This window comes from Cupressus sempervirens, chromosome 9 (genome assembly GCF_028749045.1).
Source record: "Cupressus sempervirens isolate cs-2001-9-10 chromosome 9, ASM2874904v1, whole genome shotgun sequence".
NCBI classification, from domain to species: domain Eukaryota; kingdom Viridiplantae; phylum Streptophyta; class Pinopsida; order Cupressales; family Cupressaceae; genus Cupressus; species Cupressus sempervirens.
Genome location: NC_143126.1, coordinates 572,509,831 through 572,529,343, shown reverse-complemented (window position 1 = coordinate 572,529,343; position 19,513 = coordinate 572,509,831). Strand labels below are relative to the sequence as shown.

At 32.6% G+C, this 19,513-nt stretch overlaps 1 pseudogene; it reads right to left on the bottom strand.

Moving 5' to 3' along the window:
- Positions 1-204: 204 nt before the first annotated feature.
- LOC149539956 (large ribosomal subunit protein uL29w pseudogene) lies at positions 205-1,913 on the bottom strand (annotated as a pseudogene).
- Positions 1,914-19,513: the final 17,600 nt, after the last annotated feature.

The following is a 19,513-nucleotide window of genomic DNA, read 5'->3' as shown; positions in this document are numbered from 1 at the left end:
AATTATGAGAAACTTCCTAAAAGTCATGGTCATGAAAGTTATGAAATGTGCTAGGAACAGTCAAGGCTAAGGTTAGGGGATATAAAGTGACTAGAACAATTAGACAATGAACCCAAAGAAAATAATGTAGAGGCTAGTTTAAAAGGAATTGCACAAAATGCATGTTGAATCATTATAGATCTTGTCAATGGATGATCACAATACCTAGTGTTTGGTGAGATGTCACCTAATGGAACAAGTCTTCTTTGGATGTAGGTCAAGTGGCATGTACTTCTTCTTTTTGAAAGACTCTCTCAAAGCATTTTTTTGGGTCTAGGAAATAATAGTCAAGACTTGTGCTATCGATTTCCAAACCACTTTATTGAATATAAAAACAATTTAGCTTCAAATTAGTAATTTTCCTTGTAAATGAATTAAACTTCTATCATACTGTATGTTTCTTTTATTTCAATCATAGGTTAATAATAAGTTTGCAATTTTATTCATAGGTATAAGAGCAAATGTACCTTTATCAAATTTGAATAATGTTTTCAATCTTTAATACCTACAATATATGTAACTAGCCCTATATGTAAGTGCACAATGTGTAATAGTATTGCTAAATGTAAGAGCTTGATCTACAATAATATCACTAAATGTAAGATCCCAATCTGCAATAATGTTAATCTCTAATTCTGAGTCTCAATCTACAAGAAGATAGAGGTATGTGAACTACAACTTTAATTGCAATATGAATCAGATAGTAAATAGATGATGATTATAAGCAATATGAATTTATGTCAATCTGTTGAAGGTATTGATCATTTATTTATTTTGATATTAATACTACAATCATCAATGCAGATATATATTGCATTCAATAGATGCATTTCAAGATAGGTCATGATCTTTCAATATCAAGAGTCACGATTTTCTTATATGATCAGTTAGTATTAACTAATTAATCTGATCTTCTACAAGATATGAGTAGTTAGTTAGTACTAACTAATTGTGACTATTATGTATTCACATAAGGAGGTATATTTGATTGATCTACAAGATCGTCAGGTTTGATATTGAATGTGTGTGTGTGTGTGTCTACACACACACACACACACACACACACACACACACACACACACACACACACACACAAACACACATTCAATATCAAACCTGATGATCTTGTAGATCAATCAAATATACCTCCTTATGTGAATACATAATAGTCACAATTAGTTAGTACAATGTACAATATTTCATCTTATTTTGATATGAAGTGCATGGTCAAAATTAAGACATATTATCAAATTGATTATAATATGTATATGTATGTGAGTGTATGTAAAACATACACTCCCATACATATACAATCCACAATCTTAGGAGATTTGACCGATGCTATTCAATAACATTTTAAAATGAGCCAAACCAAGATAAACTGAAGCCTCGAATAAAATCAATAGGTAGAAATCAATTCAAAACAAAATGGTTGTGCAAATAAATCCCCCAACTTAAAAATCCCCAAAACCCCTAATGATCGCACTAAACACTAACGATCGCAAATATGAGAAAAACTACACCAATCTTAGCAATTTTTGGGAAACCTAAAAACCTCAATATTAAAGATAAAGCACTTACATATTTGAGAGCTTGGTGCCCCTCCTGTAACCTTAGCTACCTTGATTAATTCCAACTCAGCCTTGATTTCCTTCAGTTGATTCATCAAATCAGACTTACTCTTTGTGCACAACTCATGAACTTTGATCCTCGCTATCCGTTACAAAATTACATAAAAATCAACAAAATTATAAGTACCCACAATCTTATCCAAAAATGAAATCAAACTAATGGTGATACTAAACAAAAAATGTCAATTTAAGAACCATGTTGAAACATTTTTTAATGAAAAACATGAAAGATTTCTTACCCATTACAAAGATCTCTTACCAATTATTATTCAAATTCTATCAAAATCTAAAACCCTGAGGTAAATATAACCTAATTAAAGAAATCTTGTCAGAAAAACTACATATAAACTTGTAAGCCTTCGTATCCATAATGGCTTCTTACAATATTTAGGGTTAATGAATATGATCAAACATGTATCCCATGTATGAATATAAAATATGAAAATATTTTTAATTTTTAAAATTTTGAGTATTAAAAAGATAGGAATTGGAATCAGTCTTTCTTTTGCATGATGATCTCACTTTGGTAATAATCATGTTAACTTGGCATTTAATAATATGATAATGAAATAAATATTGGATTCAATTGAATCAATATAGAAATATTGGATCATAAATTAGGGTGTTCAAATATTGGATCATCTCCTCTAAAGTATATGAAAGTACTATATGAATACAATCTAGTCTTGATTTAATTTAAAATGACATATATTTCTATAGATATCATATTTATGTTAGATGGGAACTTATTTTGATGGCAAAGTCCATGATGTTGGCACTTAGATCATGCTAGTTTCAATCTTCTATGAATAGTAATTGCACCTTGGGGTTGAATGGGTATGCCAAAAAGATATGGAAGGTCATGAGGGGGGAAATATGGTCTATTTCTTGTGTATATATGTGAGAGACTTATGTAAGAAGAAATTTTGAGAGATATAGATAGAGAGGAAAAGATAAATTTATAGAGGTCAAGAAGATGAGGAGAGAGGAAGAGAGATTGATGGATTGAGATAGGGAGATGTGGGTTGAGTTTTATGGGTTTTGAGCATTTTGGGAGTTCAATAATTGATTTAAAAAATAAAAAAAACCTTAGATATACATTTTGAACCATTTGTAAAGGTTTGGTATCATCTAGCATCAATTAGGATAAAAAATGCAAAAAGTTGTCATGTTTAGCAAGAAATTGCAAAAGTGCAAAAATGCAAATTTTGATAAATTGTCATAAAAATCTCTTTTAACCTCCCAACATTCATAACCAAAAAGAGTTAGTTTGAACTAGTTGGATGAAGGTATTTAAGATTTATTGTATCCCTCTCATACTAGATCATCAAGTTGTATGAAAGAATCAACATTTTTATGAAGGAAAAACCTATTTTCTAGAGCAATCTTGTCTTGTACGAACCTATGCAGATTGGTGAGGATAGATAATGCACATGTGAAGTTATATATCTATGTTAGATTTAATTTTTACTTGGTTTGGTTGAATTTGATTAATTTTGGAGATAGTTACAATATTTTCTTTGACTGTGGGTTTGAAACCCTCAATTCAAGGGTTTGGAGCCAAGAAATGACCTTAACTTGCAATTTCACCATTTTAAATTAATGCCATTTGGTGAAATTAAAGTAGGTAGGGTGTGTTTTAAGACTCCAAAAGCTTAGGATAGGAAAATCTCATTTGCCACTTCAAACTTGATACCCTAGGGTAAATATAACTATGAATTTAGCCTTAAAATGTGTTGTTTGAGCAAGTGATCAGAAAAAGAAGATTGTAGGTCATATTTTCTTGATGGAATAGTTAAATTTTTTTTTTTAGGAGGCCACCAAATCAATAGTTTAGTTTTATTCAACCAATTGAGGAAGTTCTAGCAAGCCCTAGCCTAATTTAATCACCTAGGATAAAGTGTTTGTGTGTGGTTGCTTTGTGTTGCTAGAGTGAAACTAATAGTTGGTGTTTGAGGAAAGTAAGAGTTTTATTTGAACTTATTAATTCCATTTAAAGAATTTTTGAAGCCACAATCTTAACCTTTTTGGAGAGAAGTTTCTAGGAGAGACCTCGTGTACAAGAAGGCCACAAAGCCTCAAATATGCAATATAGGCAGTTAGCCTTTTGATGAATAGTTTGATGATTAAAGTAAGTATAAAATATTTCTTTTGAACTATTATAGGAAGCCATAAGAATTGGGTTAGTATATTGAAACTTATAGTGCCTTTTGAGGAAGTAGGAACGAAATAGTGAAGTAGGAACCTAGGGGAAGGACAAGTAGAAGTTTGTGTGGTTAATGCATTAATACATTGATCCATATCAAAGGTTTAGATTGGAAAGAAGCTCTATTGTGTACTCTACATCAACATGACACACAATTTCCACTTTTAAAAACAAAAAAGAATAATTTTATCCCCATTTATAGAAAACTAATATAAACATTATCTAAACAAACCTCTAAACTAGGTCCAAGATAGTGGTATTCAAGATCTAACTTGATTATAGTTGGGTCACAAATTTTAATAGCTTTATGTTGATCTTTAAGATGGCTATATATTGGTTCCCTCACCATTCCTACAGAAAAAAGGCATAGAAACATAAATCTTCAATTTTAATTATAGCAGGTTTTATATTACAATATTAATAATATATTACATTAAGTTGACCCACAAAAATATTTTTTAAAAAGGACAATAGACAACTCAAACATCCTTTTTCCTTTTTCTTTTTCTATAAATGCAATCCAAAGAAATATTAGCTCTATAGTTATGACTTGATTGAATTCATCAGACTACATGAATTTAGATTAATAGTTATTTAGTTAATCTAGAAACTGTAAGATAGATTAGATGTGGTAAATAAAAGAAATAGTGAAAAAAAACTAGGAGTAAAAGACTATAGGAGTGAGGAAACATAATAAAGCATCAAGGAAGCTCTAGAGAGAAGTGTGAGAGAAAGATTAAGATGGTGATGTTGATAAAATATAAACAAAAAGGCAGTGTGCCTAACCAAGCAAAATAGAGTGATGCTAGGAAATAGAAAAAAAGATTATTTCAAAATACTTATTTCCTTTAGGTTCATCACAACATTAGGTATAAAACAAGAGGGTTTGATTCAATACCAAAATATGAAGGGACTCAATGAATGAACTCTAGCAAAATCCCTCTTTCTTAAACTAGAAAATTGTGTTACTCTATTCTCAGTTCTAGATATAACATCAAGATTTCTTATGCTCCATTGTGGGTTGATTTTGAGAAAGAAAAAATTGAGAATAATTTTGAAATATTCTCAAGAGCTATTATAGGAAAAGTCACACGAATATGTCAAGTGTATTATTGCTTCAACTATGGTTGATGTAAACTAAAAAGCCTTAGGCTTCAAGGTATAAATTGACTAGAATAGAATATGTGCATCAAGGAAGAGCCTTATTCTTAGTGAAGGAAGTGTTGATTCAACTACCCTATAATTCTTATGCTAATTCATCCAAAAAATCTTGACCTTCCACTATCTAGATTAGAGTCTAGGGTCTTCTTCCTATTCACCTGATATTCCAAAAGAAATAGGAATTTTAATCAGTGAATAATACATGAATAATGAAAATAAAATTTCTTTGACTAAAATAAAACTTGGGTAATATTGTACCTCTCAAAACCCTGACCCTTATCCCCTATTAAATTAACATTCTTTGCAAAAATGTCTACAATTATTTGCTATAGTTAGCATTCTAGAGGTGAAATTTTTCTTGTGCTAAAGATGGCACATGATTGTATAGAGCTTGCCAGTTGTTAAAGAGTTTAAAATATAAGATTGGAATTTTTTTTGATTCATCATCTTATTAATTAGTGATTCGACATTGTAACTTGTAGCACTTATAATCAATCAACAATAACAAAGCCTAGTCTACTAGTTAGTTGTTTAAATTGTTGAGCCTAATCTATTTCTATGAGAGAGTGACCATCTATGGCATGAAACAGACCAAAGGAGAGAGGTGAGGACAAAAATATTGGTACAATAGTTAGAAGTAGTCTAATTTATTTGTGTTTGCAACTGTATGCTTTGAGAAAGAGGCATGTGGGTAGCACATTTCTTGAGGTGTTTGTAAAATAATGCAAACTCACCAATAAATTTTCCTACAAAAGGAACTTGAAAATGGTCATTTCCTAATAGACTGCTAGCTTCCAAGGGTAGAATTTAGCTTTGCAATAACATGTGAAACTAGAAAGGAGCAGGGGTGATGTGAAATCTATAATGAGGGCATGCCACAAGGAGGAGGTTTCTTATGCAACAAACTATATTTATGGTGTTTGTAAAGGGTTACATTGCCAAAAAAAATTGTTAGTAAGATGAACAAAACAAATCTTTGAAATGACAACTTATTTCTCTTATGATTCTACCATTAATGGTCACATCAAGGCAAGATCTCTTTATAAGCCAACCTCTATCACTTGTAGCATGGTAGGCTTGTCAAGGAATGGTATATAAAGGTCTAGTACCATTGGCAGTTATGTTAATCTATTTTAATGCTTATCTAGGAATATTAATCTTTTTATGCACTTTCATTGGGGGAATGAATGGTCATCAAAGCTCTTGGACTGTACTAATAGTCAATAAGTTTTTATGCAATTTTATTGAGGGAATAATTGGTCATATTTCATGTTATTTCCTAACAAGTTTTATTTTGGGCCTCGTATCCTTTCATTGATATTATTAATTATATGCAATCCTATGTGCCATACATACTAGTGTAGGGCACCTAAACCCTTGTTTTGAGATTTTTTACTCTAGCCAAGTCAAGGTGGTGTGTTGATGTGCTTAGAACAAGTTGGTTTAGGCTAAGCCTTGTTTAGGTGTGCTAATAAACATTAGATGGTCAAAGTTGGTCAAAGTTTGAACACGTCATTGGGAAGTGGGATATGACTCAACCAAGTTCTAAATAGAAATTTTTTTATCTTGTTTGAGTGTTTGGACCTCATACAAGCCAAAGTTGGTAGATTATTGTCTAATTTGTCAAAAGTTGCTAAAAGTTGCTAAGTTGCCAAAAAGTTGCTAGGAGGAGTCTAGTTGTCAAAAAAGGGGTACCTTGTTAGTTTAGAAGCCATGGTGTGCCTTAACATCTTCAATGAACCATTATGGTTCCACCTAAGAAGGTTTGAGTATGAACAAGGCCAAAAACTGCAAAGTTGTTGGCAATTTTGAAATGTTGTTAACAACATTTTGTGCAATTTTCTTGGAATAGCATGGAAAAGTTGATAGATAGTTATGGTAACTAAACCAACACTTTGGGAGGCCCTATATTGTTAGGATTAACCTCAGATAGAAATAAGAGTTACATACAAATATAACCAATATTAGAAAATAGTAGATCTCACATAAGAGAACACAAGACACTAAGATTTGATGTGGCTCACCCAATCCCTAGGGTACCTCCACCAATAGCAAGTCCAATATTATTAACATCTAGTGATCACAACCTGATTACAATTTGCAATCCCTTACAACTCAATACTACCACAAGAACCAATTTTCACATCACACATTCATAATGAAACCCCTAACCCTAAGCCTTTTATACAAGCTTTTTCTACTTATAAAATTAGGGCTGGAATAATAGAAAAATGGTAGCCCTGGGACCCTACAAGGGCACTGCCGCTTGAGCTCATCTTGGGGGCACTGCCCCCAAACCCCTATAGAAATAATCTAGAGGGAAACCATGCCAAATAAACCTTTGAATCTAATTAGGCTCCACGTCACAACATATATGAACTAGGAGAAGCAAGATCAAAAGGTTGGATGTTGGAAGAAGTTGTTTACACTTTTGAATACAAGCATTTTTGTTGGAATTCCTTTATCAGTTTTTAGTTTTTGGAATGTTAGACTAAAGAAATGGATTGAATGCAAATATTTTTCTTTGGATAAAGTTAGTGTATGGTTTTTCAATTTTTTTTAGTGCATTCCTCTTTAATAATTCATCTTATAGGGTTTTGAAAATTGTTTTAGAATCATCTTGTGTGCTAGTCTTGCCTAGGCAACCCACACAAAAATGACTCTTCCTTGAGTTCCTAGCATGAAAAAATCATGTAATTGAGGGAAATAGGAGAGGATATGTTGTACATATTGTATCATAAATCTTGGGCACTGAAAATGGAGTTAGCTAATTTTCCAATGATGCCCTAGGCAAGTTTTGGATTCTTGACTAGGGAAATACATTGTTGATTTGAAGAATTTGGGGTTTAAATATGGATGACAGTTCAAACCAAGTTTGGAGAAGGTAGGGGGATGAGAAATGATGCCTCGTACCAAAGGAGGAATCCCCATGAACAAATTTTATGCCCTTTTGAAGTGACCCTAGGTGATGCTGCAACTTCTTGGTTGAAACCCTTGAAAGTAGGCTAAAATCTTGCTTTCCACTGTACAAATTCCATGAGGAACTAAAACCTTTAAAATACTTGAGGTCTTCCAAAAGGGTACTCAGATATAAATTTTTTTATCACCTTTTAAAGAGGGATTCTAAGATATTTCTTGATTTGCCTAACTAGAGGCCTAGTTGATTAGGCCTGCTTTTAGCAATTTTAACCTTAGAGACAAAATGGGTATTAAAACCTTGCTAAGAAGGATACTAAGAGCCTAGGAAAGTTCAAATACAACTTGTGAAGAAAATCATCCCATTAGGAAGAAGATATAGTCCATTTGGTTACAAAATGGGGTATGGAGGTTCTTAGGAAGAGTACCTTTAGAAGAAGTATTTGAACAATTCATTGGTCTTATCTTGGTAGGAGGTTGTGAGAGGATAGATTAAGGATCCTTTAGAGGTTAGGGTTAAAAAAAGAACCCCTTTAGATTAAGGGCTAAAAGTAAGCAACCGACCTTATATTACATCACATACCTTCCATGGACATAAATGATGAAAATATATGATTTTAACAAACTTTTTTTTTTCTAGATGGTTTACTAATGGTGCCATTTTCTATTTTTTAAATGACCACCTTTATAGCTCTTAACACAATGACTATATGTGCAATTTCACACTATTTTATAGTGGTAAGATTTAATCTTTTACCCTTATCCAAAAGAAATAACATACCATTTTCACTGATTGGAGCATCATAGTCATAGCTTGTCGTAATAAAGGGGCCTCCTGCTATACAACCAAAGTTTGTTCCTCCATGATACTAAAAATTATGTAGCTCAAGCATTAATTTTACATATGATGTTGATGAAAGAGTTCTAAATTTTTAATGTTGTATGCTCCAATAGGTCTCTCGCATCATTCACATAATACAATTTTTAATTGTTTTTGACAAAAAAATGAATTTCTTCCACAAAGGCTTTTTTATAGCCACAAATTCCTCTAATGTGCCTAACCAATTGATGCCATATAATAATTCTACATTGTGCCACCCTTTTGAAAGAAGTGTGCAACACTAAATGCCATGTACTCCATAGGCCTATATGGTGTTGCACCCCTAAATGCTTGAAATATATAAATTAAATCACTAATATATGTTTAAAAAGTGTTCTACCTAATATATTTTAAAGATGTAATATACCTATTTATAGAACATAAATAGGAATGAACAACTTATACACTGGTAATCTAAAGAAACATGTTTTGGAGTTGACAATCAATCTATACGTACCATCCAGTCTAGTTTTCTAGCCAAACTTTTGGCTTTTTCTAGAATTGGGAGTAAATCCATCACAATAAAAACTATTGCAAGTATTTATTTGTAATCCAAATATACCATCGTATTATTTTTATAACCAAATAAATTTTTTTATATCTTATAATTAAATTCTTAAATTATTTGGATTTGATTTATGTGGTTCAACATGAAATTACTTAGGTAGCTAGCTTTATGGTGAAGGTTCAATCATTGATAATAATTGTAGAGAAAATAGACTAATATCATAAATAGTTAGTGATTTTCATACTTGTTATAATTGGCCAATGTTGATGCTAATCAACTCTTGCATTAAAGGTGCTCTCCAATGAAACAAAACCTTTATCTAAAGGTTCCTAACATTATAATTTTATATAAATTAAATGACAAAAGTGGGAATGAATTTGAAGAAGTGAAACAAAACTCACAACTGGATCAAGAGTATCTTCCTATTTATACATTACCCAAGGCACACCTATATTTTATCCAACAACCATAAATGTTTCCCATTTGACATATGATTTTCCAAATTCTCCATATTAGAATCCATCAATTTGATACTCATTTTCAATTTTCAATTAATATAGTAAGCATATAGACTTAGCATGATCAAAGAACTCTTCTAAAGAAATTTGTATTTAGAGATTAGAAGGTAACATTGAAGTTATTGGTTTTGAATGTAATTTCTATGTTCAATATGAAGAAATGTGAGATGATGTGATGTATCCATAATAAGTCATGTTGGTAGTCAATATTTTTAATGCAAATGATCTTTGATTTCTTGATTTACTTGATCATGTGAGCATGATATATCTCATCATTCAAGACTTTTTCTTTAATTCATGTGAAATATTGTAATGTATCCATTGTATTTATTTCCTTTCCCTTTAATGGTATCTCTTTTAAAAAATGTTGACACATTTTAGTGCTCATTATTTTCAATCAAGTTGTGATACAAATAACCTTTACTTCCTACTTTCTTTAAATTACTTGTGAAATGGATGTGTTTCATCTTTTTCTTCTGTTGACATGACATGGCATGATGTCATATATCTATTTTATTTGTTCTCCCTTTTCTTATAATCAACTCTTGTGAAAGAGTCAATTCATTAAAAAAAAATAGTGATTGAGGTGAAAGTAGTGGTAGGGGCAAACACACAACTTCTGTTGGTTCATGGAGGATGTCATGGAGCTTGGTGTTGGTACAAACCTCTCCCTCTCCTAAGAAAGGCATGCCATGATGCCACTACAATAGATCTTGCCTCCTATGGAATTCACCCAATGGCAGCAATGAAGTATCTCTTCTTGTAATTTTGATTATTTTATCTTGAGAGCTTGTGTTTGGAATCAACTTTGGAAAATTAAAGCATTCAATGTTGTAGAGCCTATTACCAAGTCATTCTTATTGTAATCCATGTAACATAATTTCATGAAATAATTGTTATTATAATCCATGTTACATATTTTTATTACTAATATATGGTAGTAGTTGCTTTGAGTTCCAAGATATACCAAGTCAAATACTTTGAATGAGCACCAGTATTTTTACATAATTATCTAAATGAATTCTTCAAAAATTGGTGATGCCTGAGTCTATTTATGTAATTTCATCATTGCTTATGAATTTTGACTACCACACAAATTATTTAAGAACATAGATCACTGGATTTTGTTGGCCTCTAATGCATTTATGACCCTTTAAAATTATTTGAGTTTAGTTTTCTTAAACTAAAACTTATTGAACAAAATTGGAAGTTTTTAGTCTTGTTAGCTCAATAATATGCTTCATTTTGGTTTAATCTAGGACAATGAAGAAAGGTTCTAAATTTTTTCCAAACATATTTGTTAAGTATCTAAAGTTTATATTAACTTGAAGTGTACATATTAGTTTGTAGTTGGAAAGACCATTGTAGGCTTATCTCTAGGGGTGTAATTGTATCTTAATGGAGTGTTAAAGCATTTAATGAGAACACATGAGGATTCCTATCATGCCTTCTCTTTAGCAAAACTCAATTTTAACTTAATGTTAGCTCTTTTGGTCACTCAAGATATAACTAGCAAGTAGACCTATTTGAGGGGGCATGCTTATGTGCCATCTTTTCTTAGCTAGGTCCTACTTGGGTTGCTTATTTTGGTGCATCTTGATCCTAAGTTTGGTGGCTTAGAAAGTTATAGAGTACATGGGAAGTTTAGTGGCTATGGGACCTAATTTCAAACCATTAAATAAAATTTGAAAGAAGATTACTCTTCATGAACTTGGGTTTAGGAAAAGGAAGGAGACACTAGATTGAATTTTAACACTAAGGCAATATCCTTAGAACTTTGGTAAAACTCAAAATGATCTTAAGAATTCTAGATCCAATAGCATATATCAACACAAGCACAACCCTACAAAATCAGCATAATATGCCACAATCCTTTCATTGTTGAAATGAGAACCAAGCAATAAGATATTTTACAAATTACAATATTTACATTATTTCTTATGTGTATCCATAAACACTTAGAAGGTAATACAAATACTCACCCATACTTCACATTCATCTCTCCACTTTTAGCATCACTAGGAATATGATATAATTCTAAGTACTCAAATATTCTTCAATTGAAAGAGTCTCAAACACAATTGAATTTAAGAAGCTTCACAATTAGAATTATAAGAGTTAGAGTCATGACAATAATAGCTACTCGCTTGACATAGATTCTTCATATAATCATGATGAGATTAATATTATAAAAGCTTGGAATTGAGAATGGTCGAGTGTTAAAATGATACAAACTTCACAATAATCAAAGTTTGGGGTAATCATAACCTTAATATAATATTGGAAATAACATATCGATGTCTATCAAATTTAAACATGGTTTGACATTTTCTAGAATTCAGAGTCGATGTATTTGTGACAACATTTATGCCTCCTAGTGAATTGTTCAAAAAAAATTATGTTTTATAGAAAATACACCTCAAGAACTATTATCTTAGAAGTAAGAACATTGGTGTTGAAACAATATAGAAATTTCTTTACATGAGAGGTCTTCAAGTGAGGGTGTTGACCAATCTTGAAAACTTGAATGTTGAAATAAAAGCTATCGATGATCAAACACCTGTGCTAGAGTTACAACACAATGTGAAGTTGATTTTAGATATTTTCTAATGTAATAAGTTAGCATGACAAACATCTTGGTTTCCTATTTTAAATAACTCTATTGTATCTTGGTTATATAGTATTGACTATTTTTCACCATTAATAGTCTAGGCTAGTTTTCATTATAGGGATTCTAGTTGAGCAAGCTTATTGAGCTAGACCAATGAAATGCTCCAAGAAAGATATTTTGGTAGAATATTCCTCAAATTTTTATAGAAATAACTTTCCCAAAATTCCAACCAAATGTTCATCAAGCTGGAGAAGTGAATTTCATTTCTAGTTATTGCGTGTGACTATAAATTAGACAATGTCAAGGGTAGTGCCAAAAAATTGATACAAACAGTTCATTAAGAGGAAAGGTAATCACAAAAACTCAAAAGCTTAACTACTAAATCGATGATTTTGGAACTTGTTGTAATGATTTCATGAATTTTTTTCAACTATATGGAAATGGAAGTCACAAAACATTTGTCTTTGTTTTCTTTAGCTATGCCTTGTATGGAAATTTCCAAATGAGGTTTGTAGAGTTATTCTTACCTCAAATGGCTCTTATGCATGTAGACTACATCTAACCTCCTCTGATGAAATAAGAAAATGATGGATCTTTTTTTCTTTTTTTGATTATGAACCTAATTTGGTCAAAATTTTGACTAACTTGGGCATAAAAACAAAAAAGAATTATTCAACCAGCTAATTAAGGGATTAGTCAAAATAAAAGGTCAAAATTTGACTTATAATTTATTAGTGCTAGGGACAATTGTATGATATAGTCTTAAGATATGAGTCCTTCCTTGTGGACTGAGGTAATCAATTATTCCAATTATATTTAGAATCAATTGCCTCACAAATTTAAAACTAGATAATCCCAAGGAACTCTTTATATTTGAACATAACTTTTATTTCCTCTAAGGTGGTCCTCTAATAAATATCTTTCTTCTTGTTTTGGGGGCACTGGGCCCATTAGACTCTGCTACTCTCTTCTTTTTAATCTACTAAGCTTTAGTAGCTACCCTAGTCCTTGGCTTATTTGATGGTGGAGGTGTTAATGAATGCTTCTTCTTTGTTCCCCAAGTCTTCTTTCATGATGGCATGAAAACAACTATGACTTTACCCTTGTCACCTTCTTCTACTTCAACTTCCTCATCAATGCTATCTTGTTCTTCATCTTCATCAAGACCTTGTGCCAATTTTAATGTGTCTTTTCCCTTGCCTAGGGTGCCTAGTTTAGCTTCTAGGTCTTCAATCATTTTCTTCCTTTTTTTTTCCTTGGAATATATCTTTATGTTAATAGTTATCCTTTCTTTGGCTTCCTCATATCTTCCAAAAGGCTCAATCTCAACATCTATCTCTTCTTTTTGTAGTGCATTAATGCTTACACTTACAAAATTACTATCTATTTCATATTCAAAACTTTGTGACCATGCCTTCCTCAGCTTAACTGCTTGTACAAAAGTATTGTCTGTATCAACAAGAAAATATATGTCATTGTAATATTTTGTGACCAATTATTCTATAATTCTCATTCTCCTCTTCATTCATGGCTTGAATTCATCAAAATAAGCATTCATTTCATTTTCAAATTTGTCTCACAATTGAGTAATATACTAATTGATTTGTCTTTTCATTGGTTTGTCTTGCTCCCATACAACATTTCCAATACTCAAAAAATACTTCTAGGTATAAAATAAAATACAAACAATGAGGGATCCAAACTTACACATTGAATTATTTTCTTTTCTTATTGATGTTAGATTCTTTGCAAGTTGCAACTTTTGTAGCTTGACAATATCATACTCATGATCTTTCATCACAATCTTCCATTCTTGATCCATAACCATACAAGGTACATTGTTCAACATGATTGATTGATATAATTTGTGAGAAATGATTCTCATTGAAAATTCAATTATGGAACATAAATGTTTGTAAAGAATAGGCCATGTCCATTACACTCAGCACTAGTGTTAGCCTCAACTTCTTCATGGCTCAAACATCCCATGGTCTTCTTCTTGTTTAGGGTTGGATAACCTGTAAACCTATGTATCATTTTCTTTGTGATTTCTAGTAGTTCATTTTGTAACCAATACTTCATGTCATGAATTCTACTCAAAACAACTTTTATCCATTTGACTTTGAATTTTTTTGAGAATTCTAGGGGATGAGTTAACCCTTTCCTTTCAATAATTTGAAATTAACACTTCAATATTCCTTCATTACACCACTTCTCATAAGCTTCTCTTATTTCATAATCTCCCACTTCTCCAATTTTGCACATAATAGCTTCTAACATCATGGATCATAATGACCTTCTATGGTATCAAAGATAACACACCCATAGAGTCTTCTTTGATAGTAATCTTTGGAATAGCACAAAACCTAGGTTGAGGACATGCATCACTCTTTACCAATTGAATTTTACTAACCTCTTGCATTATTCTAGTGATTGATTAAGCTTCCATAATAGTAGATAGGGTTTGAATTTCTTCCTTCTTTGGATACTTGGAACTCATTCACACTCTTTACTCATTCAAACTTCTTTACTCATTCAAATTTCTTGATCAAATCACTCTTGAAATCTCTATAGGTTTCTTAAATCGATGAATCACTCTATTCTCTCAAAAATTTGATTGCAAGGTATGAAATAATGTCTTCAAAATTCATTATATAACTTCTTCTTGATCAATTAGGGTCTCCATTAATGTTTTGTACTTAGATGACTGGAAGCCAACTGTCTTGGTTAATATTGATGCCTTTCAATTAGGTCTACAACTCGGTCTTTTCCATGTCACTCAGTCTCTATCATGCTTAAAATGCTTAGTCCATGTTGCAATGCTTGATCAACATAGACAATTTTCTTATACTTCTAAACCTTTAACAAATTTGTTTTTATGTATCTTGTATATGCAAATATGAAATTTTGGCACATTATCATGTAAGGAACTAATGTATGATATATCAATTTAGTATATAGTTCTATAGATACCTCTCTTACTTAGTTTGAGATGACATGATCACCTTCTCCATTAGATTGGGTGACCTCAGCTCCATTAGCTCCACTATTTCCATCTTCTATTTTCTTTTTCCATTTTTGGTTCATTTCATTCCTCACTTGTTCAATGGCCACTTTGTCTTTTCCTTTTATTCTTTATCTATTTTTCTGAATGTACTTGAGTCCTACATTTCTTTCCTTGATGTCCAAACTTGTGAAACTTGGAACATGTATTTGTTGTCACTTAGGTTTGCACCCTTGACCAGAGCCTATGCATGAGGACAACCTAGTGAAACATGGAAACAACCTCCAAGTTGTGGGACTTGAACTGTGAGGTTGAGTCTTCGAAGAAGGTCAGCTTCCTCTTACTATCAGGATGCACCTAGCTACTCTTGGGGAGGAAAAGGGAGAAGGAGAGCATGCAATAAAATATACCTAATCTAATCTAAAGAGGTGATGCACCAAAATAGCATATTTAGACCAATCTCTGCCCATATATGCACTATTGAACCAGAATGAAACTAAGGATATTACACATTCAGACTTATTTCAATCAAATAATCACATGCAGATCAGAAGGCCAAGATGAATAAAACAAGGAAAGGGATATTCACTTATATTATCACTCGTGGATCCAAGGAGATACAATCATACAAATTAATGATTTCCACAAAACACCAGTAAGAGGCAGAGAATTCTGCACTTTCATACCAATGGTTGAAGGAGATACAGCAGAATGTCATACGATTTAGAGGTAGGGGAATTTTACACTAGAGTTTTAGGGCAACAACAAAGAATGATAGAGAATGTTTTGACCATTTCAAAATACACAAAAATTGCCTTTATAGCTCAGGCATAACTAGGATATTTTCCAATTGAAGTTACTCCTCAACCACTGCATTGAAGTCCTACAAAGAACAATCAAGGGGAAAATTTGATCATGGATACAGATCTAGGGAAATGCTATCTATTTTTTAACTAAAACTAGGCCTTGAGAAGATAGAAATGATGCCATTTAAGCTACTCTAACTAGGTAGATGGATCAACTGAGATGGTGGAGTGCTTTCCTGCATTTAGCATTCATTCTGGGGTGGTTAGAATCAATCATGAAGATCAAATTCGCAAAAAAACCTTGATTTTCTCTGTTCCTAGTTTGTGAACTAGTGGAGTCAACAAGTCAAACAAAAATCTGCAAGCAAAAATGGTCGTGTGAACTAATAGTTTCTTTTCCTTCTGCCACCTCGCAAAGTCCTACAAGTTTGACCACATCTTTCTTTAACTAACCATGCCAACCTGTTAAAACTTAATCGCGACGATCACAACACAATCGCTAGCCCTTAACTGTCAACCCTTGGCGTTACCTTCCTGGGCCCACGAGGACACATATCCTCAAAATGCTACCTCACTGTACATAACCTTTGAGCTCCTTTCCATGGCGAGTAAATGATGATCATAGATCTGCCTTTGATCCTATGGATGACATTTGATACAACCCAATGAGAACAGTGGTGGGTCCCTCACTCACTACCTCACCATACATATCTTTCACGCATCTTCCCATGGTGATGTAACGAGTACCGTCAATCTGCCATCATCTGATAGTCCTAAAAGTACACCTAACCTATCAACAATCTTATGCTTTGTAGCTCAAAAAATAGGGCTCTCCAAGACACGTGTCTCTAGGTGGTTAACTTGCTATAACTAAACAACATGCATCTTCCCATGGTGAGCTAACAATGGCCGTTGATTTGTGCTGATCTGATGATCCTAAAAGTCACACTAAAGGGACTGGCCCACTTCTTGCACTATCATGACCCTATCCAATGAAAAATTGACCAACTGCCAATGTATACACTCATATGTACATTCATTCCTGATGCGTCATCAGCTTAGGGTCCACCATATGGCTCATGGAATAGACTTGGCCCCACAAGGACATGTGGCAGCGAATCATCAACTTGCCAAACATAAACCCTGAGCATCTTTCCATGGTGAGTAAATGAGAACCATTGATTCGTGTTGATCTGAGGGTGAAGAAAATACATCCAACATCCTGAAAATTGGTGGGGCCCATATTCGTTAAGTCGCCATACGTAAATAACTTGCAACTCCATAGTGAGTAGATGATGGCCGTTGATCTTGTTTTAATCCAACGGTCAGAATCCCTCCTGAGCACTGCTACCCTTTCACGTTGCATGAGGTCCCACCAAAATTATTTCACAGTGACTCGCGAAGTCGCTAACGATAGAATGGTTAAGTTTTCCAATAGCGAGGTAGTGAGCACCGGTGATGATATTTAGACTGGTGCCAGAGAAACAAATAAACCATCTGTACCACATTGGGCCCGCTGATCCACGTGGAAATCACTCGATATGTTGCGATACATATACTTCGAGAGGCTTTCTTTGACAACATAGCGAGGAATGTTGATCTTGAGGAGATCCAATGACAGGAACTTACAGGCTGGCAAAAACATATCATAAGTTTGATCGGGCATTAAAATAACATTAACTCTGGGAAATAGCCATTGGCGGGCAGAAATTCAAAATTTGAATATTGGCGGGGGTGTAAAAAATGGTAACAATATTGTTAGGTGCATAATTCTTCTTTCTCTATTTAGATAGTAAGGCTTTATCTCTAACCTAAATTCATTTGCTCTATACCCATATTTCTGATAGTTATAGTAGTAACCTTCAAATCTAGTCTTAATAGGTGTATTCCTTAGTCTTGACCTACACTCTCTTATCTGATGTCCTTGTTTCTTGTGGTAAAAATAATAACCAATAAAATTAGGTTTATAATTTTGCATACCATGTTTTCTTCTATTGATATTTGTAGTATGACCAAGATTTCCACAATGTTAGCATGTTGGCTTATCCTTTGGCTTTGCATTTCTCATTTCTCCATTCCTGGATGATTCTTCTTTCTTAGTGTAAGAATGTCCTAACCCATTAGAACAACTCAATGAATTCATAAGTTCTTCAAAGTACTTTATTTCTTCCTTTGGTTTGTTGAATCTCTCCATGGATTCCTTCTCATTTCTTAATTCATTCTTCAGTATGCCATTTAGTGATTTTAGATTTGCAATTTCCACATCCTTGTGAATCAATTCCTAATTTTCAAGCATGAGTTTAATCATCATGTCTAGTTGAGTGTTTGCGAGATTTTTCACATATGATATCCTTTGTTCAAGTCTGATAGCCATTACACTTTTGTCATCTTTCTTCTTTTGTTTAGTCACTTCACATAGTCTTATTGATTGGATTTCATGTTCTCTTTTTAGTCCTCTTATTTCTTCATTTAAGTGTTTTCTCTTATCAAGTAGATCAACAGATGCTTTTTCATTTGGATTGATTGGTTTAAATAGTCTTTCAGTCTTAAGTTCTTCATATGAAAACTATTTTATTTGGATGAAAATTTCCTTTCTCCTTTTTAGGGAATCCTTCAGATCTTTTCTTGTCTTCTCAAGTTTTTGTAGTGTGAGTTGAATGTCAATCCCCTGATTATCAAAGTCTTGTCTAGTTTGAAAGCCTTCATCTCCAAGATCTAATCTCCAAGCCTTTAAGATTATTTTAGAGAATAATGCTCTAATACTAATTATTTATTGATGGAGGAATAAACTAGATAAAGTAGATATTGAGAGGGGCGTGAATCATAATCTTAAACACTTTAAACTTTGCATAGATTCATCCACATCTATCAATAAATAGTGCATGTAAAACTAGTAATCTAAATCTATTGTAACATATAAATCTGATCAATCACATGCATCAGAGAAAAACACATAACGTAGTATTTTTTTCCTAGAAACCATCCAAGGTGAAGGTAATATTGGGATGGGGATGACACCCACATATACTCACTATTGTAGCAATAAAGTGAACCAGTTAAGGTTATAATGTTTGTCCATAAAATATGATCTACCCTATGAGGGGTCTATCCTGATAAAGGATTAAGAGACTATGAGGTCTCACCTTGTTAGAGGATTTAACACTTACAAAAAAGAAAAGAATTTATTAAGAGATTTACAAAGATCTATTAAGACCACAATGTTAAGAGATTTA